The sequence below is a fragment of the Schistocerca nitens genome, chromosome 3 (genome assembly GCF_023898315.1).
Source record: "Schistocerca nitens isolate TAMUIC-IGC-003100 chromosome 3, iqSchNite1.1, whole genome shotgun sequence".
Classification (NCBI taxonomy): domain Eukaryota; kingdom Metazoa; phylum Arthropoda; class Insecta; order Orthoptera; family Acrididae; genus Schistocerca; species Schistocerca nitens.
This window is the reverse complement of record NC_064616.1, coordinates 218,629,565-218,654,252: the sequence shown is the minus strand read 5'-3', so window position 1 is coordinate 218,654,252 and position 24,688 is coordinate 218,629,565. Positions and strand designations below refer to the sequence as shown.

At 46.0% G+C, this 24,688-nt stretch overlaps 2 protein-coding genes and 1 non-coding gene across 3 annotated transcripts in view; 2 read left to right on the top strand and 1 right to left on the bottom strand.

The window, feature by feature from the left end:
• The window catches only part of LOC126248174 (protein wntless-like), a 212,524-nt gene that overhangs the window by 62,914 nt on the left and 124,922 nt on the right, over positions 1-24,688 (bottom strand). The gene's annotated exons all lie outside the window — the stretch shown is intronic.
• LOC126248173 (AP-3 complex subunit delta-1) overlaps positions 1-24,688 on the top strand; it is a 507,526-nt gene that overhangs the window by 370,754 nt on the left and 112,084 nt on the right. The gene's annotated exons all lie outside the window — the stretch shown is intronic.
• On the top strand, positions 21,008-21,080 carry Trnaa-cgc (transfer RNA alanine (anticodon CGC)). Its single transcript has one exon. It is a non-coding gene; the product is annotated as a tRNA-Ala (tRNA).

Here is a 24,688-nt window from a genome sequence, read left to right as displayed (position 1 = left end):
AGCAACTTGATTTCATTTGCCACTCTTGTACAGGATCTGGTAGTCATATTCCTCCAGCCTTAACCTAAATTTTATCAGTCTGGATGACATAGCTGATAAACTGTCTACCCATGGTCAATACATATCAGAAACTTTCTTCCAAATATGTATGGTCAAAAATATTTCACCACCCAACAAATGGCCAATATCTCCCTCTCTGTACCCTCTTTCTGCCTTGTTCAGCATCCTCAAGGTGTATGTGACAGGTAAGTCACTTCTGATTTTTCCCTGACTTAAAACTGTTCCAATACTTGACTGGCTAGTGTCCGTGGTAATTATGAAGTCCTTTTCAAAGTCCAGGTACTGCAGTATAGGTGGACTGATGAGCTTCTCTTTGAAATGCTGAAAAGCGTTTTCTTGCATGACACCCCAGGTGTAAGGCACTTCTTTCTTTAATATTTCATATAGCTGCTTTGTGATTTTGCTATATTTGCGTATAAAATGCCGGTAGTATCCCATAAGGCCTAAATATGCCTTTAATTATTTTGTTGTTTTGGGCTATGGATACTCCTTTACCACCTTCATCTCCCATGCATCTGATCTCAAGCCCTGGGGCAATAAAATACGACCCAAATAGCACATTTCCTTTGGGGAAAAACTTGCACTTGTCCACTTGTAGCTTTAAATTGTAGAGTCTTAGCCTTTAAAATACCTCTGTCAGCTCCATATTATTTCCCTCTATGGAGGATCCAAATATTACCAAGTCATCCAAATATATGAACAATTTGTCACCTTGTAGCCTAGTCAAAATGGAGTTCATTAACTTCTGAAATGTGCTAGGAACTGTTTTAGGACCACGGACATTCGTTTGTACTCATAATGCCCATACAATATACTGAAAGCTGTCTTTTCTTGATCCTGTTTGTCTAATAAGACTTGATAATAGCCCTTCACTAAGTCAAGGGTCAAGAAGTACTTTGCTTTTCTTAGATCACCAAGACTTTCATCTATTCTTGGCAATGGAGACTGCACTACTGTTTTGAACAGTAGTGCTGCTGACAAGATGACTGTTATTTATATATATTTGATGATCCTGGTCCTGATTTTGGGTTTAACATTTGTCAATATCACTATGACTCCAGTCCATTAGGACATGTTTTTATAAAACAGATCTGAAAAGGGTCATCAGAGACCAAAACCAGTAGTCTGATGACAACATGTTTGTGACCATAGACATAAAGAAAAAGGAAATTTAGTCTACATTCAGGTCACTGTTTTATTTGCAACCATGTCACAGCTTATGAGTATACACATTTTCTATGTGCATCATATTATAGATGTTGTCCGCCCCCAGTAGCTGAGTGGTCAGCACGACAGACTGTCAATCCTAAGGGCCCGGGTTCGATTCCCGGCTGGGTCGGAGATTTTCTCCACTCAGGGACTGGGTGTTGTGCTTTCCTAATCATCATCATTTCATCCCCCTCGATGCGCAAGTCGCCGAAGTGGCGTCAAATCGAAAGACTTGCACCAGGTGTAGGGAAGCAGCCTACTCACGCCGTAATAAACTCACATCAGGCTTTCCATTGTGTGCCAGCCAGTCCGTTGTAACTAGCTCTGACGTCATAAATGTTGCGCAATACTTTAAAAATCAAATAAATAACCTAAAATGTTTCTAGCATGTCAGGAGTAATACTAAATTAATATGTGTTGAATATCAGTTCGATAACTTTAGCCATTTTCGAAATTTGGACGTTTTTCTGTAAAAATCATTGGCGCAACATAAAAGAGCTAGAGACTTCAAAATTTATAATTAGATTCATTTTTCATAAATATTTAATAGAAACAGTCCTCTGGATTTCACAAATTAAAATTTTAGTGGAAATTCATGATTTTCTGGTTTTCGTCTTAAAACTAAAGGAAGCAAGATAGATTAAGTAGGCTAATAAATAAGGCTAGGATGTTTATATTTAAGTAGGTTGGAGATCCGCTATAACTATGAAGATGTGAAAAGTTTCATTTGAATACCTATAAAATTATAGCGATAGCGTATCTCCAAAGGGCCAGTTCAGAGCTCGTCTACTGCGTGCAGTGTAATTAAATTAATTCTCTCGCCCAAAATATTTAACTTAGCCACGTCAAAATTTTATTATCAATACTTACCTGCGTGCTGAATGCACATTTAAATTAAGAGCTTCATCGGCCATCAGCAAGAGAAGCTATGATTTATTAGGTAACTTAAAGTGGTGCATTACTAGCCCAGCGGCTAGTCGGGAGAGCCGATTTGATCAGGCGTTCCCTCAGCCGTCCGCACCGCGGCTTTATATATAAGAACGCTGCGCGAGGAAGCAAGGCATTCCGCTCCTCGACTCGCTGCGACTCACACCGTCACTGCGCAACGCCATGGCTGGGAAGGAGATTGCCGCCGCATTGGAAGCCCTCATCCACGCGATGGGGTTCACTGGCGGCCGCCAATGGCAGCCAAGGTGTAAGAGAACACAGCGGAACACGACGATGCTCCAGTGCTACAACTGTCAGCAGCTGGGGCATGCCGCGCGCGGGTTTAAGAACGCCGTCGCATGTTTGAAGTGCGCGGCGGCTCACGACACCCGCAGCTGCACGAAGCCTCGTGGGGTAGCCTGCGTCTGCGCGAACTGCGGCGGACCACACGCCGCCAACTTGCGTAGCTGCGGCTACCTCCACGAGTCACGCCGTCTACCCGCCGCACCACGCCCTGCGGCGACGTCAAGCGCCTCGACGGCTGCCCCGCCCCCCCGCTTCGGCGAGGGGTGCGCGCCGCGCCGCCTTGAGGCCACCACCGACGAAGCTATGGCCGGCTTCCAAGCCGCCTTCGCGGCCGAAAGGGCCGCACTGAAGGACGAGCTCGCAGCTGTGCATCGCCAGCTCCAGCAGCTGCGCGACGAGCTGCGGGCTATGAAGAAGCAGCCACCAGTTCCCGCCGACACCCCCACCGTGAGTCGTCCGATGGGGGTCGACGCGGCCACGCAAACCACCGCTCCCCCTCCTGTAGCAACACAGGAGGTGGCGCCCATGGAAACAGAGGAAGTGCCGACCGGGCTGCCCCCCTCCAAGGTGGCAGCCACAAGCAAGGGTGCTACCGCGCCTCCTGACTGCTCGCAAGCCGAGCAACCAAAGAAGAGGAGGAAGGTGCGGCTACCATTCCCAAGAATGGACGATGTGCAGGAAATCCTCAAGTACACTGCCTCGTCACTGAAGAGTGGGTTGTACCCCCAATCACACCTCCCATACCCCTCCCCCATCAACCGCTCGACCTACAGACATATAGATGGCGTACCATACTAGCGGAAGCAGCCACGGACGAAGAGTTAGCCATCATCAACTCTTACCCAATATTTACGCCCTCCCAATGGGACAACCTGGTCGACGTCATAGAATCGTGGGTGTGGGAAGAGGCCCGGTCGGGTAGGAGAGAGAAGAAGCTTCCCGTTGACATATTTGTCAGGAAAAAAATGAAATCACAGGGCCAAGTTCAGAAATGAACACACACTAGGCAACCATCAGGCGTAGCGGAGACTCACCATAACCACCGGCCATCACTTAGGCCTTTCGTTTTCCCTTTCTCTCACTGTCCTTTAATCTTTCTTTTTGTAAAAAAAAAAAAAAAATGCACGAAAAGTCAAGCAAGAAACCCAAATGTCATGGCATCTCATTCCAGCAAAGATTCAAGCAAGAAGGAGAAGCGTCTTTGTTATGCTAGTACTTCACAAACTGCAGAGGGTACATCCCTCAGTCTTGTGCCTCTGACCTCTGAGGAAGCAAGACATTCCGAGCCGTGATGCCGTACCGAGCGGACCGCAGTGAGGAAGCGGAGGGTGTGGCAGATCGCCGTTCGGCAGAGCCTGCTCTGTCGGCGGCCCCATGCGGGCCCCCAACGGCAACAACCCAGCAGACGCCCCTGGACGTCGATATGGATTGCAGCACGGACCAGGGCGGTCGTTATGCGACCTCAGCTTCGGATGAGGCAGCGAGTGGCGCGGCGGTCGGGGGCACGGCGGGGCTTGCCCCGACGGCTGTCACAAACCGCCGCCCACCTACGACCGACCGGTCCAGACGGACGGGCGTTACCCAGAGAGGTAGGCATGCACTTTCGGCTGATGGGGGCATGCCCCTGCACGCCTTTGCCCGCGCGCTCGATGTTGGTGGCCCGCCAGCCATACCCCCGGCCTCACGTGCGCCACAGCCGACGGCCTTGACACCTGAGGCTACCACTTCTGCGGAGACAGCGCCTTCTGGGGACCCAGCCCACACGCCGGAAGCGGAAAGGCAGCTCGCCTTCCTGATGGGCCTCATCCCAGGCGCCAAACCATCTCCAGATACCATGAAAGTGGTGCAGCACTCGCGTAAGCGGCCAGCTGACGCGAGCGTGGAAACAGACAGCAAGAGGACCGCCACTAGCACGTCTAGTAGCGCGCCCACGCTCCGCACCCAGCGGAAGGCGTCGCGGAAGGGATCCAGGACCCTTCCCCCGACCGTGGACGATGAGGGTTTCATGCAGCCCTCCCGCAAGCACACAGCCAGGGCTGTGGTGCCTGCGCAACAGTCGGCGGTGCACACCGGCAACTGGTTCACTGGCCTCTCCAATGATGCCAGTGAGCCCATGGACAGCCAGCAGCAGCAACAGCAGAAGTCGCCCCCACCACCTCCCGTGGTCATCAAGTGGACTGGCGACTTCCGCGAATTCAGGGAGAAAGTGAAATCTGTCGTCAAAGGGAATGTGACGTTCAGAGTCGCAGGGCGTGACCTGAACCGAGTCATAACGAAGACGGCAGAAGATTACCGCGGGGTCATGGACCTCGCAGAGAGAGAGAAGGGCTACACAGCTTCACCTACTCCTCGGAGCCGGTGAAGACGCTGAAAGTCGTGTTCCGCAAGCTCCCATTCAGCATGGACCCTGGATACTTGCGGGAGCTGCTCGAGGACCTGGGCTTCCCGATACACGCCACGGCGCGTATGAAGTCACCCAGGGACTTCTCCGACATGCCGCTATTTATGGCGGTTCTCGACGACACCGCCGAGAACCGCAAAATATTCCAGCTGACCCACGTGGCTGATGTCGGCGTCACCGTGGAGAAGCTGCGCAGAAGACACGGCCCAGCGCAGTGCTTCAATTGCCAAGGCCTGGACCATGTGGCGAAGTAGTGCAAGATGCCTCACCGCTGCGTCAAATGCGCGGGGGAGCATCCCAGTCGGGAGTGCAAAATCCCGCGGACCGACGCGCCCACATGCTGCCATTGCGGCGAAAAGCATGTGGCGTGTTACCGCGGCTGCACTGCATCAAGAAGAGGACAGCCAGCGCGTTCCGCGCGGGTCCAAACCGGAAGGAGTTACGCATCCGCTGCCACCGACAAGGCACCCGCCAAATTGGTTGAGCAGCGCCCTGCCGCCCCCGCTGACGTCCAGGGGCGTGGCAGTCAACCGGAGGCTGCGCCAGCGGCGGTAGCCGTGCGCGGGCGCGGACCGCCAAGAGAGCACCCAACGCCAGCCAGGGTCGTCCGCCGGCGCGGACGGCGGAGGGAGCGCCCTGCCCGCGAGCCAGCAGCCGCACAGGAGCCAGCATCCTCTCCCCGCACTGACTTTACATCCGCAGCGAGCGTTGCGGACGAAGTCAGGGCCTTGAGGGAGGACTTCAAGCTGCTCCTGCAACAACTCCCGCAGATGATCGCGTCTGCAGTGCAGTCGGCCGCCCAGGCCACCACCACACCAGCTGTTCCCACACCCAAACATGGATAGACACATCCAGGGTCTAACCGTTTGCGCGTGGAACGCGAACAGCATACGCTCCCAAGCGGGAGAATTCCGCCAGTTTCTGCGAGACGAACACGTGGACGTCTGTCTTGTCACAGAAACTTGGCTGAAGCCGGGCGTGGACGTGCGGGCGGCAAACTTCCGCTGCTACCGCACCGACCGGGCCACCCATGGTGGCGGAACGGCGGTGTACGTGAAGACGTCGTTGCGCCACCACCAGGTGCAGCTCCCGGTGACGCCAACCCTGGAGACGACCGGCGTCGTGGTCAACACCTCCGTGGGCCACGTAACATTCGTGGCGGCCTACCGGAAGCCGTCAGGACACCTCCACTCAGGGGACATTGAGACGCTGCTGTCGCTGCACAGGAACCTGTTCATCGGCGGCGATCTCAATGCAAAACACCCGGAGTGGAACTCCTGGGTCACCACCATCAGCGGCAGACGGCTTCTCCGGGTCGTTAGACCATGACGCCGTGGTGCTGGGTCCCTTCGACCCGACGCACTACCCGACGCGCGGCCGTCCCGACGTGCTCGACATCGCGATTGTGAAAGGGGCAGCACACAACGCGATCGCGAGCACTCGCTGTGCCCTGTCTTCCGATCACCTGCCAGTGATCTTCGACCTGGACACAGACGGTACAGCACCTCCTGAGCACCGCAGCGCCCGCCTCAACACCGACTGGGCGCACTTCCAGCAGCACCTGGCGGAGACGGTCGCAGCCACACCTGACCCTGACGAGGAGGGGGTGGATGCAGCACTAGCAGCATTCACCCACTACACACTTGCGGCGGCAGATGCAGCAGCGCCACGAGGACCGCGGAAGCCGAAGGTCAACTCCAAACAGCTTCCGCCGGACATCTTGGTGTTGATCAGACAGAAGAACCGGGTTTTTCGTGAGTGGCAGATCACGAGAAACCCCGCCACCAAGCGGCTGCTAAACCGCTTGCGCCGGGAGATTTCGGCGGCCGTCGGCCACCACCGTAATCGGGACTGGGCTGGCAAAATAGCCACGCTCAGGATCAATGACAGAAGCGCCTGGGCCATGACCAGGAGCTTTCTGCGCAAGGGGCAGCGCATCCCGCCGCTTCAAGTTGGCCGCGACGTCGCCGCAGAGCCGGACATGAAGGCCAGCGTGCTCGCGGACACCTTCACCGAGAACTTCTCCACCGTGGACGATGTTGTCGACGAAGAGACCATCCAGGAGGTGCGAGAGCGTCTTCCGCTGTACCTGTCCCATCAGGAGGCGGACGACGTCATCGAACCAACCACTGCAGAGGAAGTGCAACACCACCTCAACTTCCTACAGCCCAGGAAGGCGGGGGGTTGCGACAAGATCGACAACGAACTGCTGAAGAAGCTGCCACCGGAAGCAGTGCGTATTGTCACATCGATCTTCAACGTCATCCTCCGCACAGGCGCCTACCCCGATGCGTGGAAACACGCTGAGGTGGTCGTCATTCCCAAGGCTGGCAAGGACCCCAGGCTGGCGCAGAACTATCGCCCAATAAACCTGCTGCCCTCCCTCTCGAAGACCTTCGAGAGGATACTCGCCAAACGGCTGCAGCGCCACGTCAGAGAAGAAGGCCTGCTTCCTGACGAGCAATTTGGCATTCGCAGTGGGCATTCGATACAGCACCAACTACTGCGACTGGTGGAGCAGGCGATGGGGGCCCTGGAGCGTCGCGAGTACCTTGGGGCGGTACTCCTCGACGTCTCCAAGGCCTTTGATAGCGTGTGGCACGACGGCCTCCTGTATAAGCTGCTGGTACAGGGGGTACCCGTGTCGCACGTCCGCCTTCTCCAGTCGTACCTACGAGGGCGCACGTTCCATGTGCGTGCAGATGGTGGCGTGTCCACGGCTCGCCACATACGTGCTGGAGTGCCGCAGGGGTCCGTCCTTGGCCCCCTGCTGTACTCTCTCTTCACCGCCGACGTCCCGAAGACGACACCGAGGGTTCATCTGGCGCTCTACGCCGATGACACCGCGCTGTACACGCGCAGCATGAGCGCGCAGCTGATGCGCCGCCACCTGCAGCTCGCCTGCACCGAGATTGGAGCCTGGGCCACCAAATGGCGGCTCAAGTTCAACGCCGGGAAGAGCCAGGCGGTGGTGTTTACTCGCTGCCGCATACCCGACGTGCTGCCGCAAGTGCGGATCATGGGAGGCCCCATCCCGTGGAAAGTACCTCGGCGTCACTATGGACCGACGCCTGACATGGGGTCCACACATCAGGGAGCTGAGGGGCCGGGCGCTTGGACGGATGCACACGCTCTACCCCCTCCTCAACCCCACGACGACACTGCCCCCCCCACTGCGGCCTCACGCTCTACCTAGCACTAATCAGGCCAGTGCTAGAGTACGCGGCCGTGGTGTGGGGAAATGCCGCCGACACACACGTCCAGACGCTGCAACGGGTGCAGAACAAAGCCCTCCGGCTGGCGCTCCACCTGCCAAGGGACTACGACACCCGTATGCTTCACGACATCGCGGGAGTTCCGATGCTGAAGCGCCGCTTCCGCGCGCTCGTACGGATCTTCTACAAGTCGGCGAGGACGTCCAGGAACCCGCTGGTCAGTGGAGTGGGAAACCAACTCCACTGGCGTCCAGCGACCAGCGTCGCTGGAATAACTCCATGCACCCAGTGAGGACGACCAACATCTGTGAATTCGAGAAGACCTACAATAAAGTGAGGACCACATCCATCTAGAGAATGCAACACGCAGGAACAGCAGTTGACCTGCTTAACCTGCTTTAAATCGTGCAGGATATTGCACGTGAGTCACACGGTACGTACGAGGAAGCAAGGCCCCGGTTCTCTCCAGACGCTGAATAACACGCCATCTGTGTCGGGAGTCGCGTCGCGTCGGTATCATTGCTACAAACAGCCTCGGATGCCGTATTAAGTTACTCAAGATACGCGTAACCATAAAATCATTTGCGAGTGAAGTGTTAATTCTGGGATGATTTTCATTATCTAGCTTCAGTTTGCGTATTGTCGTATTTTCACGTGCCGTCGCGGGACAGACATTCTACCATTACTTAGCGTGGCGTTTGATGAAATACACTCCTGGAAATGGAAAAAAGAACACATTGACACCGGTGTGTCAGACCCACCATACATGCTCCGGACACTGCGAGAGGGCTGTACAAGCAATGATCACACGCACGGCACAGCGGACACACCAGGAACCGCGGTGTTGGCCGTCGAATGGCGCTAGCTGCGCAGCATTTGTGCACCGCCGCCGTCAGTGTCAGCCAGTTTGCCGTGGCATACGGAGCTCCATCGCAGTCTTTAACACTGGTAGCATGCCGCGACAGCGTGGACGTGAACCGTATGTGCAGTTGACGGACTTTGAGCGAGGGCGTATAGTGGGCATGCGGGAGGCCGGGTGGACGTACCGCCGAATTGCTCAACACGTGGGGCGTGAGGTCTCCACAGTACATCGATGTTGTCGCCAGTGGTCGGCGGAAGGTGCACGTGCCCGTCGACCTGGGACCGGACCGCAGCGACGCACGGATGCACGCCAAGACCGTAGGATCCTACGCAGTGCCGTAGGGGACCGCACCGCCACTTCCCAGCAAATTAGGGGCACTGTTGCTCCTGGGGTATCGGCGAGGACCATTCGCAACCGTCTCCATGAAGCTGGGCTACGGTCCCGCACACCGTTAGGCCGTCTTCCGCTCACGCCCCAACATCGTGCAGCCCGCCTCCAGTGGTGTCGCGACAGGCGTGAATGGAGGGACGAATGGAGACGTGTCGTCTTCAGCGATGAGAGTCGCTTCTGCCTTGGTGCCAATGATGGTCGTATGCGTGTTTGGCGCCGTGCAGGTGAGCGCCACAATCAGGACTGCATACGACCGAGGCACACAGGGCCAACACCCGGCATCATGGTGTGGGGAGCGATGTCCTACACTGGCCGTACACCACTGGTGATCGTCGAGGGGACACTGAATAGTGCACGGTACATCCAAACCGTCATCGAACCCATCGTTCTACCATTCCTAGACCGGCAAGGGAACTAACTGTTCCAACAGGACAATGCACGTCCGCATGTATCCCGTGCCACCCAACGTGCTCTAGAAGGTGTAAGTCAACTACCCTGGCCAGCAAGATCTCCGGATCTGTCCCCCATTGAGCATGTTTGGGACTGGATGAAGCGTCGTCTCACGCGGTCTGCACGTCCAGCACGAACGCTGGTCCAACTGAGGCGCCAGGTGGAAATGGCATGGCAAGCCGTTCCACAGGACTACATCCAGCATCTCTACGATCGTCTCCATGGGAGAATAGCAGCGTGCATTGCTGCGAAAGGTGGATATACACTGTACTAGTGCCGACATTGTGCATGCTCTGTTGCCTGTGTCTATGTGCCTGTGGTTCTGTCAGTGTGATCATGTGATGTATCTGACCCCAGGAATGTGTAAATAAAGTTTCCCCTTCCTGGGACAATGAATTCACGGTGTTCTTATTTCAATTTCCAGGAGTGTATTATCATCAAATTATGGCGAGCATTCATTTTAACATTTAATTTGGACATTTATAGTTGCATCAGCGCATTAGACTCTGAACTGCTCTGTTAGTTAGGTTGTATGGATACTTTTGTTTTTCATCTGTGATTTTTAGAATATACTCAACTATTTTAGAAAATCGTTTTTGATTATAAATCCCGGACAATCTCCTATTTCCTCAGAGCTATAAGCTGCAGCTATAAGTGTATTCCCAGATGAAGTGGGCACTAGGAATTCTAATTACAGGCTTCACGTTTTGCTAATCACTTTCTGGTTGCTAAAAGTGTAATTAGAGAGCCAGTGTTGAGAACAGCGAAAGACAGCATAAATAACATTCTAAATACCGGGAAATGAAGTGTTTCTACATTATTCAAACAAACATTTATACAGCAAACATATTTTCCACATGTCGCCCCACATATGGTGCATCGGCCGGGAAAAAACTGAGTAAAAGTGAAAGTGATTTTTTAACTATTCGAATTCGCGAGTGAAATGCGACACGCAGCTGAGTAATAGAACGGTGAATGTGTTACGTGTGCATGTGGACGACGCAATTGGATTAACAACGCATCTGGATTGACAGAGCTGGCACTGAGTCTAGCGGTGCTGCCGGCATCGCAAGAAGCCAGTTTCGTCTCACCGCCGTCGTCCGCTGGAGCAGCCAGAGCTGCGCCTGCAGTTGCGGGCCACGAAAACCCACGATAGCCGTCGGAGTGCCGTCTGCAGTTCAATGTGCCACGTCGCATCAGTAATCCTGGTACGCCGCGCCGGAAACGCCATACGTCGTGCAGAAGGAACTAAGTTAAGTGAAAAGCTGTTAGAAATTTTACTAACCTGCACTAAAAGACTGTTGGCGATGGAACCGCCAAAAGAAACTGAGGTTAAACTTATATCAGAACCTATGTCTGTTGAGGAAACTGTAAATCCAGACAACGATTCAAGTGTAAATATGCATGAAAGTAGTAATGTTAAGGTGAAATATGAAGTATTGTCTCCTGACAGTAGTTTAAAAAGGGGCAATGATTCAATAATAGAGACCCCTGTAGTAAAACAAAAATTAGAAATTGTTGATTTATTGGATGATAGTTTATCTGATGAGTTAAAAACGAAACAGTCATCAGAGATGGTAGAGTTTAAACAGGAGAAGTTAGATATGACTAATCAATCAGAAGTTTCATTTAGTTTTGATGATTCTGGTGTTGGAGCTAGTTTTTCGTCACCTGAGTGTGAAAAGAAACCAGCTAGTGAGCAACCCAAAGATACTGGGGCTGTTGATTTAAATGTTATATTACAAGCAATAGCTGCCAGTAATGCAAAAATGACAGCTGAATTAAAGTCTGAAATAAGTGAACAGGTCAAAAGCAGTAATGCTGAATTAAAATCTGATATAATTGAGGTAAATAACAGGATTGTGGCCAGTCAAACTAATTTTAATAAACGGTTTGAGGCAATGGACAATAAATTAGAATCCAATAATGCTGAATTAAAGTATGAGATTGTGGCCAGCCAAACTAATTTTAATAAACGATTGGAGGTAATGGACGATACCTTCAAGGCTGGTTGCAATAAGTTGAAAGAGGATCTAGACAGTCTGAATTATAAAATTGATTACAATCATGAGGATATTAAGAAAAAGGTTGCTCAACAATTTTCTGAAATGTATAAAACAGTAAAATCCGAAGTTGCTGAGGTTCGCAAAGACTTCCAAATGGAAGATGCGAAGCTGGAGCACAAGTTAACAGAAAAGATCGAGGCGGAATCTGAACTGTGCTCAGATAGATATAAAGATGTTAATATAAAAGTAAACATATGTCAATCAGAAGTAAATGCAATCAAAACTGATACTACTCATATTGTACAAAGAGTAGATAATGTTGAAATGAAAGTAGAAAATATTAGTACTAACATTGCTAACATTGAGAGTAAAGTAGCTTCAGTAACTTCTGGTAATGGTAGTATACAACAAGTTGTAGCTGCAAACGCTGCTTTTATCGGGTGTCGGCAGTTCTTGCGGTTCGATCCAGATAAAAATACCCACCCGCTAGATTTCTGGAACGATTTTGAAGATGTGATTCCACCAACTTGGTCTGAACGAGAGAAAATCTCATTTATTAGAAGCCATTTAGCAGGTGACGCCATGCGTTGGTCAGCTGATGTTATGTTGAAGTGTAAAACATTAGCGGAGTTTAAAACAGCTTTCATTAATGAGTATTGGTCTAGCAATAAGCAAAATGAAGTGTTGAGAGAATTTTGGAGTGGAAAACGCTTCAATGCAGGCAAGGAATATATTAAAGAGTTTGCTAGGTCATGGATCTCACGTTTGTCACATTTGGCCGAAAAATTAAAACCTTAAATGATAATACTAGGTCTTGAAGCCAAACTGCCATGGTATTGGCAAACTAGAATTATATCTGCCCCTAGAGACAATCTGGATCGTTTCATTGAGTATTTGGAACATGTAGAACGCGTTGCTGCCAATGAGGAGCAAGCACGTAATAACAGAAATGCTAATAACAATAGTAGTAATTTTAGGAACGAGCAAAATGGCAATGTAAACATCAGAACAGTAGGTGTTCGCCATCCTAAGAGAGGTAGGAATTGGAGAAATGATCATCAGAACCAACATTGGCATCCAAATGATAATGATTTTGGTCCAAACAAAATTATGCAGTTAAGCAACAGTGCGGAAAGCAATGCTGTGCCAGTTAACTATAATATAAATAAAGGAAACAGTAGTAGGCCGAGGCAGGAAAACTAGTTCCCGTCTATGAGGACACTGGCGCTCACCAGGCGGTTACTTTTCCTAAGCCAGTAGTTACGGGAATTGGTAAGACAAATCAGAATACTCAAACTGAACAGGTGGATGAAGTGTCGGTAGCATCTAAGGATACAACAGAAATATTAGATCACTCACAGTATTTGATGGATACCGTGTTAGAGACGCTTTCTAAGTGGGAAGAGAAAGAGAAGGCGCAGCAGTGTAACGGTAGGGAAGAGCTACAAAATACTGAATTGTCAGGTGAAGAAGCAGAAGAAATTCATGCTTATATTTACGATAAAGATGATGTGCTCTTATCTAAAGTGCCTGTGCAGGATGTTGATAATGTACTAATAGATTTAGGACAGGAGATAAGTGAGAATGTAGAGGGTAGCCTGTTGGGGGTCGATGAACCCAGTAGCTGTGACCAGTTGTCACTTGAGAAGGAACCCGACGATAATGGTGAAAGTGGTTTAGCTGTAACTAATGTTATGCCCCGTCTGAAGGCACAGAATCGCCCAGACTACAGTAATTTGGGTTATGTTCAGCAAAATAAAACGGTGACTGGTAACAGTAAACTTGTTGTTTCATTTAATGTCAGTAACAGTCACGGTAAAGCCTAACCTAAAAATGTTCGCATTTAAACTAAATGTAATGAAGTCGTGCGGTGTTTCGATTTGAAATTAATAGACCGACTGGAAAAGGCAGCTGAAAATGTAATTCAGGAAACCCCTACACACTGTGACCTAAATGTAATGAAGACAGATGTCGATCACTTTAGTTGGAGACAAATCCAAAAGGAACTATTAGATGAATTTGAGGAACCACCTGTACAACCTAGAATAAGCCACCCTATAATAATAGTGAATATGTTGGGTATCAATGTACGTTGCCTCTTAGACAGTGGAAGTGAGGTGAATGCGATATCTCAGTCCTTCTTTGATGCATTACTTGGTAAAGACAAGCTCACAGTAATGAGGGTATCAGGACTAAGAATAATTGGTGCTACTGGCAAGGTGTCAAAAACGGTAAAGCAAGAAGCTTTACTGCCCTTTAACATTAATGGTAATTTAATTGATCATCCATGTTTAATTGTAAACAATCTCAGTATTGAGGTTTTAATTGGCATAGATTTCTTGTCAAAACATCAGAGTGTTGTTGACTTTGAAAGAAGCCAGTTAAAAATGGTCTTGCCAATAACCGGAGTAATTATAGTACCTTTTAGTAATAAACATGTAGTAACTGATGATCAAACTTGGGAGCTGCCTATACGAGTTCTGAAAAATAGGAGATATTGGGACGAAAGTGTTAATCTTAGTAACAGTAAGCTGAACACAGAAGAAGAAGAAGCAATTATTTTAAACAAAATAGAAGCTAAATTGCAGGAAATCGATAAAATTTCAGCTAATCAGAAGGAAGAACTGAGACAGGTTTTAAAAAGGCATCATAAGGTATTTTCAGATAGACCTGGCGTGGTCAAAGGTTATGGATGTCAATTGAAGGTGAAACCCGGCCAAGTGTTTTTCAGGAAGCCATACCAAATACATGTAGTTAGGAAGGAGGCGGTTCGAAAGGAGATACAGAGAATGCTGGAGTGGGGTGTGATTGAAAAAGCGGTCAGTGAGTACAATAATCCTCTTGTTGTAGTACCAAAAAGAGACGGGAGTGTCAGATTGGTCTTGGACGCTCATTGGTTGAATGAAATAGTTGTTAGGGAAAGTGATAGACCGCAGAACATGGACGAGTTATTGCAAAAGTTCAGGGGAGTAAAATTCTTAACTTCTATGGACATCACGTGTGGATATTGGAATATGCCACTGGCGGAAAGTTCAAGGAAGTACACAGCTTTCTTGTACGAAGGAGTTTGTTACCAATACTGGTACCTTTCGGACTTAATATCTCTGTTTGTGCCTTCGTACGTGTGATGTGCCATGTTTTAGGACCAGCTTTAAGTAATAAAATAACAGTCTACGTAGATGATCTGTTAATAGCAACTCCTACCTGGGAAGAACACATAGCTTTATCAGAGGAAGTGTTAGAGGCTACTGAGAGAGGTGGCATGAAACTAAAGATTGAAAAGACAGAGTGCGATAAAGAGGAAATAGGTTTCTTGGGATATAGGATAAGTGGAAAAGGTATTCTGCCTGACCCAGGCAAGCTAGCAGTCATTGAAAAATTTGAGGCTCCCAGAAACAAGAAGCAGTTGAGATCGATGTTCGGTCTTTTCGGCTTCTATAGGCGTTTTGTTAGTGATCAGGCTTTTAATGCTCCCTGTCTTCACCTCCTGCTGAAAAAGAATACCCCTTGGGTTTGGACAGCAGAATGTCAACAGGCGTTTGAGGTGCTTAAACATTCTTTAGTTAATAGTCCTATTTTACATCATCCTGATTTTGAAAAACCATTCTGTATGTCTGTTGATGCTAGTGGCTATGGTATAGCTGTGGAGATATTCCAGGTAAAAATAGAGAACGAACAAGAAGTGCACAAGACTATAGCTTTCGCAAGTCGATCTTTACAGGCAGCAGAGAGAAATTATGGCATCTCAGAACTAGAAGCATTGGCAATTGTATTTAGGGTACAAAAGTTTGAGCAGTATCTATTAGGTCACAAAATAATTGTTTACAGTGACCATAAGGCGTCGACCTTTTTAAAGACCTGTAAATTGACGAATGCTCGTTTGGTAAGATGGTCATTGTATCTCCAGCAGTTTGACCTTGAGGTTAAATATATTCAAGGGAAAGACAATCTGGTAGCTGATGGGTTATCTAGAAGTGCGGAGCTCTGTGATGACGCGGGAATTACAGCAACAGACCTAAATGAAGTTCGAATGTTTGCATTGCACGAAGTAAAGGAAGAAAGTGCATTAAAGAGAGTGATTAAGAACTTGAGACGTGAGCAGAATGCAGATGACCAACTGAAATTAGTGAAGAGCTATTTAGGAAATGCGAACTATCCTAAGGTTTCGCAATACTATTGTCTGCATAAAGGTATTCTGTTTAGAAGGAAAAAGGTAAGTGTTTCTGAGTGGAAGCTGTGCTTTCCCTCACAACATGTAGACTTACTAATCGACTATGTACACCTGAGGTATGGGCACTACAGTGCAAAGAAGTGCATTGCAAAATTAAAAGAGAGGGTTGTGTTTGACAACATGTACCGCCGTGTGGCCAAGCGTCTAGCATCTTGTGTAGTGTGCCAGAAAGTCCGTGCTGCTAACACCAGAATACAAGGAGATATGCATTCAGTAGAGCCAACTGAAACCCTAGAATTACTAACTTGTGATTTGTTTGGCCCTCTTCCTGTTTCGAGAGGTGGTTGCACCCATGTTTTTTTTTATTGTGGATGGTTTCAGTAAATATGTTAAGCTATACCCAATTAAAAGAGCAAATGCAAAAACATTGGTTGAAAAGTTGGAAAAAGATTTCTTCGTGAACGTTGGCGTTCCGAAGAATTTGCTGTCAGACAATGGGCCTCAATTTACTTCTGATAGATTTAAGGAATGTCTAGATAAGGCCGGCGTGAAACATCTGAAAATATCTGCGTATTTGCCCCAAGGAAATATGAGTGAACGTATTATGAGAGAATTGAATAGGCTTTGCAGAACTTATTGTGCTCGGAAACACTCAAGTTGGGCAGAGCACATTAAGTATTTTGAGAATGTAATTAACAACTTAAGACATGATGCAACTGGTTTTGCACCTTGCGAATTGATGTTTGGCCAAGAACCGCACAATGTGATTGCAGATATGGTAGAATTCCCTATTCTAACGCAAATATCCACAGACGAGAAGAAATTAAATGCTAGGGCAAATATAAGAAAAAGAGCGTTGGAAAGGAAGAAGCATCATGACGCAAAAGCTGTACCTACTAGTTTTGAAATAGGTCAGTTAGTCCTTGTCAAAACCAAGGAAAAATCAAAGAAAGTAAATGCAGAAACAAATAAATTCATGTTCGTATACCAAGGACCTTTCAGGATCATAGGAAAACCACATGCCAATGCATATAGGCTAGAGTACCCTAAAAGTAAAAGGCTATTAGGTCTCAGGAACGTGATCGACCTAAAGAAATTCATAAGTAGTGAATGAATGCTGTAGGGACGAGGTTGTTCTGTAACCTCTACACAGTGTGGCAGCTGTGCAGTCCCAGCTGTGTGAGATCTTCTTTCCCATTTCAGGTCTCACTCAATCTTCATCTTTCCTGTCCCCAAAAAAATCGACCTCTTCTTTCCAACACATTAAATTTTCCGGTATGGTTATCAAGCCAGCATTAAACTAATGAATGCTGTAGGGAGGAGGTTGTTCTGTAACCTCTACACAGTGTGGCAGCTGTGCAGTCCCAGCTGTGTGAAATCTTCTTTCCTTTTCAGGTCTCATTCATTCTTCATCTTTCCTATCTACAAAAATTTCGGCGCTTACTCTCTAATACAAAAATTTTCCGTCATGGCTATCAAGCCATGAGTTCTGTAACCATTCTATCCACCAATTAGTGAAGAAAAATACCTAATGTGACAAACCTAACAGTGACGTAAACAATAGAGAAGTATGACGTAATTAAGATACAAATGTATTTGAGTAACAAGTATGTATAGAACCCTGGTAATATTATAAGTACAAAGTGTTGTTTTATTGGAAATGGTCCTGCAATAATATTTTAAAAAGATGTACAAATTCGTGTTCAAGCAGGATCTGAAGTGGCAGTGAAACCTATTGTATGCTGTAGAGCTAACTAATCAATAGTAAAAGAGAGAGCTTAGTGTTATGAAAAATATGCAGACAAGTTGTAAGAATGAACTCACCTGGTGTAGCAAGGAATGGCAGTATAATAGAATTGAGTAGTGTTTGTGGTTGAGACGTGAAGGACACGTCCCTGAAGTATTTATAAGGTTGGAGCTGGCCATTATTTTGGTGTAGTGTGTGACAGGACACACCTACACGTATTGAGGTTATGAGTTGGAGGCGTGAATGTGACCATAGGTACCCTTATGTTAGATGAGACAGAGCAGCTCATGGTGTCCTATAGGTTTAAGGAATTTAGCATTACGCTCGTCCATAATTACTTGATACACTTTAGTGGTAGGTCGAGAGAGACTACCTGTGGTTTCAGCGTCCGATCGAGTGGAAATGGATTGCCACGTGAGCAAACTGATCACCTGCAATACACTAAAGATATGAAATAAATGTGCTATCCTATGCTTTAAATATTAATACAGTGAGTATTACTTAAGTTCATTCACTAGCAAAGTAAATAAGTAACATAATGGCAGACGTAAAACATTATTTATAGCTCAGCATAAATACACTTCGATGAAGTAAGCACATAATTGCAGATGTGGAACTGACACAGCAGCAGTGGACCAATAAGTGGATTTAGTAGTCAACTAAGCGTAGTGTGTTTTGAACACTCAGAACTGTGCTATTACCAAAAGTTACTCACATGTACAAAGAAGCTGAGAAAGCTGCTAATCAAATATACTCATACTATCTCTAAGAATAAGGTAATCAAAGATGAGTCAGCTAAGTGAATAAAATACAAATGTATCAGGAATGTAACGAGCATTGGTTCAGTGTTCCGGTCCAGAAATGATAAATTGAAATTAAGTAGGATTTATGATTGTATGCCTTGAGCATAGATTTTCTCTAGTAAGTGACTAATGGCGTTTTGAGCCATTTGTTTACCGATTTTATGACAGTCAAGTAACCGTGAGAGTAAAATTGAAAAAAATTCTGTTAACTTTGTTCCAGCAAAATATTGAAAGATAAAATGTATATATCCCCATTTCATTGTGACCCACCCTTAGATAATAAGTGAACAGAGTCTGAGGCACTCTTTTTGTTTGTTCTACAGGACAAACCAGATAATGGCAGCCTGGTAGCTGCGGGAAAGCGTGGAGTGACTTGGACACAACTCACAGTGACCCCTCCTCTTTCCCCATGTTATTTGGAGTGAACGTGAAGGACGCACACCATAGCAACTTCCCCTCCTCTACCCTTGTGAATGGAAGTGTAGAATGCCAGCCAAAGCGGCTACAACCACGTGTGTAAAAATTATTTGTGAAATTTTCTTTCAGGTTTAGAAAAGACTGCTAAGATATAATCATCTGTTTATGTATCTTGAATAACTGTTAAAATTTTTGAATTTGTGTATGTAAAAATGTATTTAATGTATTTGAGATTTTCATAATTTTACATATTTTTATGTGTTTGTTTGTCTAAGGCAATGTGTATGCCAAAGTGTTTCATTGACTTTGCTTAAATTTTGAGTAATAATGTTGCTTAAGAGGCAGTGAACATGCCCACAATTTAAATAATTAAAGTAGGTAATCAGTTTTCTTTTAATATTTCTATATGTTTACATTTCAATTTTAAATTTTCATAGGAAGTTAAGCTGTACTCTTGCTTCCCTTTTTGTAATTAAATATTTTTTTCATTCATTAACATTCAAAAACAAAAAAATTTAATTAGAGTGTGATGTAGGGAAGCAGCCTACTCACGCCGTAATAAACTCACATCAGTCTTTCCATTGTGTGCCAGCCAGTCCGTTGCAACTAGCTCTGACGTCATAAATGTTGCGCAATACTTTAAAAATCAAATAAATAACCTAAAATGTTTCTAGCATGTCAGGAGTAATACTAAATTAATATGTGTTGAATATCAGTTCGATAACTTTAGCCATTTTCGAAATTTGGACGTTTTTCTGTAAAAATCATTGGCGCAACATAAAAGAGCTAGAGACTTCAAAATTTATAATTAGATTCATTTTTCATAAATATTTAATAGAAACAGTCTTCTGGATTTCACAAATTAAAATTTTAGTGGAAATTCATGATTTTCTGGTTTTCGTCTTAAAACTAAAGGAAGCAAGATAGATTAAGTAGGCTAATAAATAAGGCTAGGATGTTTATATTTAAGTAGGTTGGAGATCCGCTATAACTATGAAGATGTGAAAAGTTTCATTTGAATACCTATAAAATTATAGCGATAGCGTATCTCCAAAGGGCCAGTTCAGAGCTCGTCTACTGCGTGCAGTGTAATTAAATTAATTCTCTCGCCCAAAATATTTAACTTAGCCACGTCAAAATTTTATTATCAATACTTACCTGCGTGCTGAATGCACATTTAAATTAAGAGCTTCATCGGCCATCAGCAAGAGAAGCTATGATTTATTAGGTAACTTAAAGTGGTGCATTACTAGCCCAGCGGCTAGTCGAGAGAGCCGATTTGATCAGGCATTCCCTCAGCCGTCCGCACCGCGGCTTTATATATAAGAACGCTGCGCGAGGAAGCAAGGCCCCAGTTCTCTCCAGACGCTGAATAACACGCCATCTGTGTCGGGAGTCGCGTCGCGTCGGTATCATTGCTACAAACAGCCTTGGATGCCGTATTAAGTTACTCGAGATACGCGTAACCATAAAATCATTTGCGAGTGAAGTGTTAATTCTGGGATGATTTTCATTATCTAGCTTCAGTTTGCGTATTGTCGTATTTTCACGTGCCGTCGCGGGACAGACATTCTACCATTACTTAGCGTGGCATTTGATGAAATATTATCATCAAATTATGGCGAGCATTCATTTTAACATTTAATTTGGACATTTATAGTTGCATCAGCGCATTAGACTCTGAACTGCTCTGTTAGTTAGGTTGTATGGATACTTTTGTTTTTCATCTGTGATTTTTAGAATATACTCAACTATTTTAGAAAATCGTTTTTGATTATAAATCCCGGACAATCTCCTATTTCCTCAGAGCTATAAGCTGCAGCTATAAGTGTATTCCCAGATGAAGTGGGCACTAGGAATTCTAATCACAGGCTTCACGTTTTGCTAATCACTTTCTGGTTGCTAAAAGTGTAATTAGAGAGCCAGTGTTGAGAACAGCGAAAGACAGCATAAATAACATTCTAAATACCGGGAAATGAAGTGTTTCTACATTATTCAAACAAACATTTATACAGCAAACATATTTTCCACATGCCGCCACCGAGCGAGGTGGTGCAGTGGTTAGCACACTGGACTCGCATTCGGGAGGACGACGGTTCAATCCCGTCTCCGGCCATCCTGATTTAGGTTTTCCGTGATTTCCCTCAATCGTTTCAGGCAAATGCCGGGATGGTTCCTGTGAAAGGGCACGGCCGATTTCCTTCCCAATCCTTCCCTAACCTGAGCTTGCGCTCCGTCTCTAATGACCTCGTTGTCGACGGGACGTTAAACACTAACCACCACCACCACATGCCGCCCCACACAAGCAAGTGGTCTACCTGACAGGAGGCCCTCATCACATGACATTATTATTATGGATGTTTTGTGAAAATATAACTATTTCTGATGTTGCGGTAAGATGTTTTAATGTGTAATTCATAATCAGTTTGAAGAAGGGAACAAATTCTCAGTTTTCAATATCGTGATGTGTCCATCAGGACAATTCAGTTCATCTTTCTGAGGTACTGAGATAGGAGGTTAATGTAAACAATCTCATACTGATGGTAGGCAATGAAAACCTGTAAATCTTCTGCAAAAACTGTATAATTCCAATAACCAGTAACTCCAATATTAAAGAGAGGTCTGAAAGCACATGAATTTCTCTAATCTGTCAATAACTAAGCTTCTACACTTCTACTACATAGTTCTACATGTAGCAACTTTATCTGTATCACTTTAGATAATTTTTGTGAAACTATTTTAGCTTCTCCTGTAAAATTTAACAACATGGAGTTACGAAGTTTTCATTGCCTACCATCAATAACTGTTTGCTTAAGACAAAATTAAAAATAAGAACAGAAGAATGCTTTTTGTATTTCCCCACAAAAGGAGGTTTCAGATTCATTCCATTCTTCAAACTACCGATTCGGTTGCAATCTGTGGAAAAAATTGTATATGCTTGTGCTCCACATCTTAATAAATTTAAAAATATATTACTTTATATACAGTAGAGTATTAGGCCTATATTACAATTTTGGAACCTATCTCTTGTATGAACTTAAGAGGAATGTTAATACCTCACATTTCCAAACTTTGACTATAATATCAAATTTGTATTAAATACTGCTAATACAACTGAGTCAGCATAAGCAAACTATTTTTCTTTTAGGAGCTAAGTAGTGCAGTAGTCAGCTGTGGGTATCATTCATTATTTTGACAATTCTCATGAGATGTCAGCAACAACCAGTGGCTAAAACTCTATGTGAGAGGATATTTGGGTTTGCTCCATAGGACTTGGTCAGACATGACTCAATCTCCTCCCCTCCCCCATTGACCTGAAATGCTGTGACCACCCACTACTGGATTCCTTTCACTGCACCCAGAGGCAGTGGAGGGTGGTGGGATGGGGGAGGGAGGGGGGGGGGGGAAGGGGGGTTGGAACGGTACTGACCACTTTGAAAACCGCTATCTTAAGAGATTATGTTCTGCTAACAGCTCATTTAAGCAAAACTTATTGATTGGACAAAAGAAAACATACAGAATGGTGTATGGGGTGCACACACAAATGTCTTACAGCCATCTGTTTAAGCAATTTGCAATATTAAAAACCAATAAAATTTGTTGTTAACAATCCATTGTACTTTGACTGTAACAGAGATCATCACAAATACAATAACAGGAGGAAAAATTATCTCCACTTTTGTCTAGTGAATTTGAGTTTGGTACAAATGGAGTGAAATACATAGCTATAAAGCTCTTCGACAGTCTGTCATGGAAAAAAAAATAGACATAAGTGTTTTTGAATGTAGGGAAAAAAAGAAAAGGGAACAGTTAAATTTAAAGCCCTCCTTACCGCAAAGCCTTTAGAGACAGAGAACAAGGTCAGATTGAACAACGATAGGGAAGGAAATTGGCTGTGTCCTTTTTAATTGAACAATCCCAGTGCATACCTAAAAGGCATTTACTGAAACCACAGAAAACATGAATCTGGATGGCCAGATGGAGATTTGAACTGTTTCCCTTTGAAAGTGAGTCCACTGAGTCCACACCACCTAGCTCAGTTTCAAATGTAGGTTAAAGTCATTTGTCTTTATCATCTCCTCCTACACCATAGAGGGATTCTTGAATAGAAATTAAAGGACAGAACTGTAAATGTTCAGCTTGTAGCCATTTATTTCCTCTGCAGTCTTCTGTTCAACTGACAAAGTCTGCATCATAAAATTTGCTGTGGCTGAGATCTCTGGAACCTGGAATAACTAAGTTTTTTGTGTTTGTACCAGTATGAGTTTTTAATTTCTTACACTTTCCCAGGGATTCAGTGTCATCTTGTGGAATCGGGTGTGCTGCCAGTGGTCTGCATCTTCCCAGCACAATATTTCAACATTGTAACTCAGCGTCCTCATCATATGCACCACATCACGTGTATAAAAAAAGCTTCCTCTTGGGTGTATGCCCACGACCAGCAAAACTGTCTTGTTCACACCAGTGTTGCCCGACAGGTAGTATTGTCTCTTCCACAGAGTAGGGACTGCTCCATGCCAGGGCCTGTGGCACTGCCCAGATACCTACATATGTTATGCATATTGTAGGCCAATTTGGAGCACAGGTACTAACTGTGCCAATGAAGTGCCCCAAATTGGACACCCCAGAGTGACCACATGCACTGACACCACAGGACACCCCACACTAAATGACGAGACAACATGGATGGACAGGGAAACCCACAACAGCCCTCCAGCCCTCCCCCCCCCTCCCCTCTCTGCCCCGGACAACAGAGGTGCCACCTCTCCAACACCATCGAACAGCACCAGCAGCATCAGTGACCGACTCTCCATCACACATGACCCCTGCCCAGTAACATATAAAATTCCCAAGAGACTACACCCAGAAAAAACTATCACAGACAATCACTAGTTTCTTCAGATTAGACTTCAGAATGGCCATCAGGAACCTCAATGTCATTAAAACCAGCATTGTTTACATTTCTATAGCAAGGAGTGGTGTGGAGTATCACATCAGGACCTCACTCAAATTACACATCAATTCCACAATAGTAGTGCAGCAAGAATGACAGCCAACGATAACAACCACAACAACAATGCAAGCCGCCTCTCAGCTTTGTTGTCAAGAAAATCTCACATGATCTCACCACAACTGACATACTAGAGGAACTCGGCAACCGAGGACATGATGTAGAAATGGGATAGCCAGTTCGCTGACAAGAAAGTGGAGGCAAATTCCCCTAAATGTACCACGTCATAACCAGAGTCCAAAAATTGCTCGACAAAGCACTCACTGAAGGAGTCATCATTCACCACAGTAGGGGAGAAGTAGAACCCTCCAAAATACCTCCACCACAACCAGCTCAGTCTGGCTCTTGTCTATCCTTAACCACCCCACTGCAAAATGCACCTGACCACCAAAGTACCCCCAATACAGAGGCAATTATCAATTAACCAAGGAGGAAAAGTGTGAAAATTGCAAGGGCACTCATTCAGCCCTCTCTTACAGATGTCCTCAAAGGCCTAGCTCAGAGCACCCCTTAAACTCATAGATGAACCGACTATGATACCAGATGATGTACACACTGAGCTGGTACTAAAGCCAGACTTCCTGAGGGTCCTGGCAGCCTCATCAACCTATTCCAAGATAAAAGAGAGGAAATCATCAAACCCATCAACCATGTCTCTTACCTAACCCTTGCTAAGACAATAAGATCAACACAAACAGGGTAAGACGGCACAT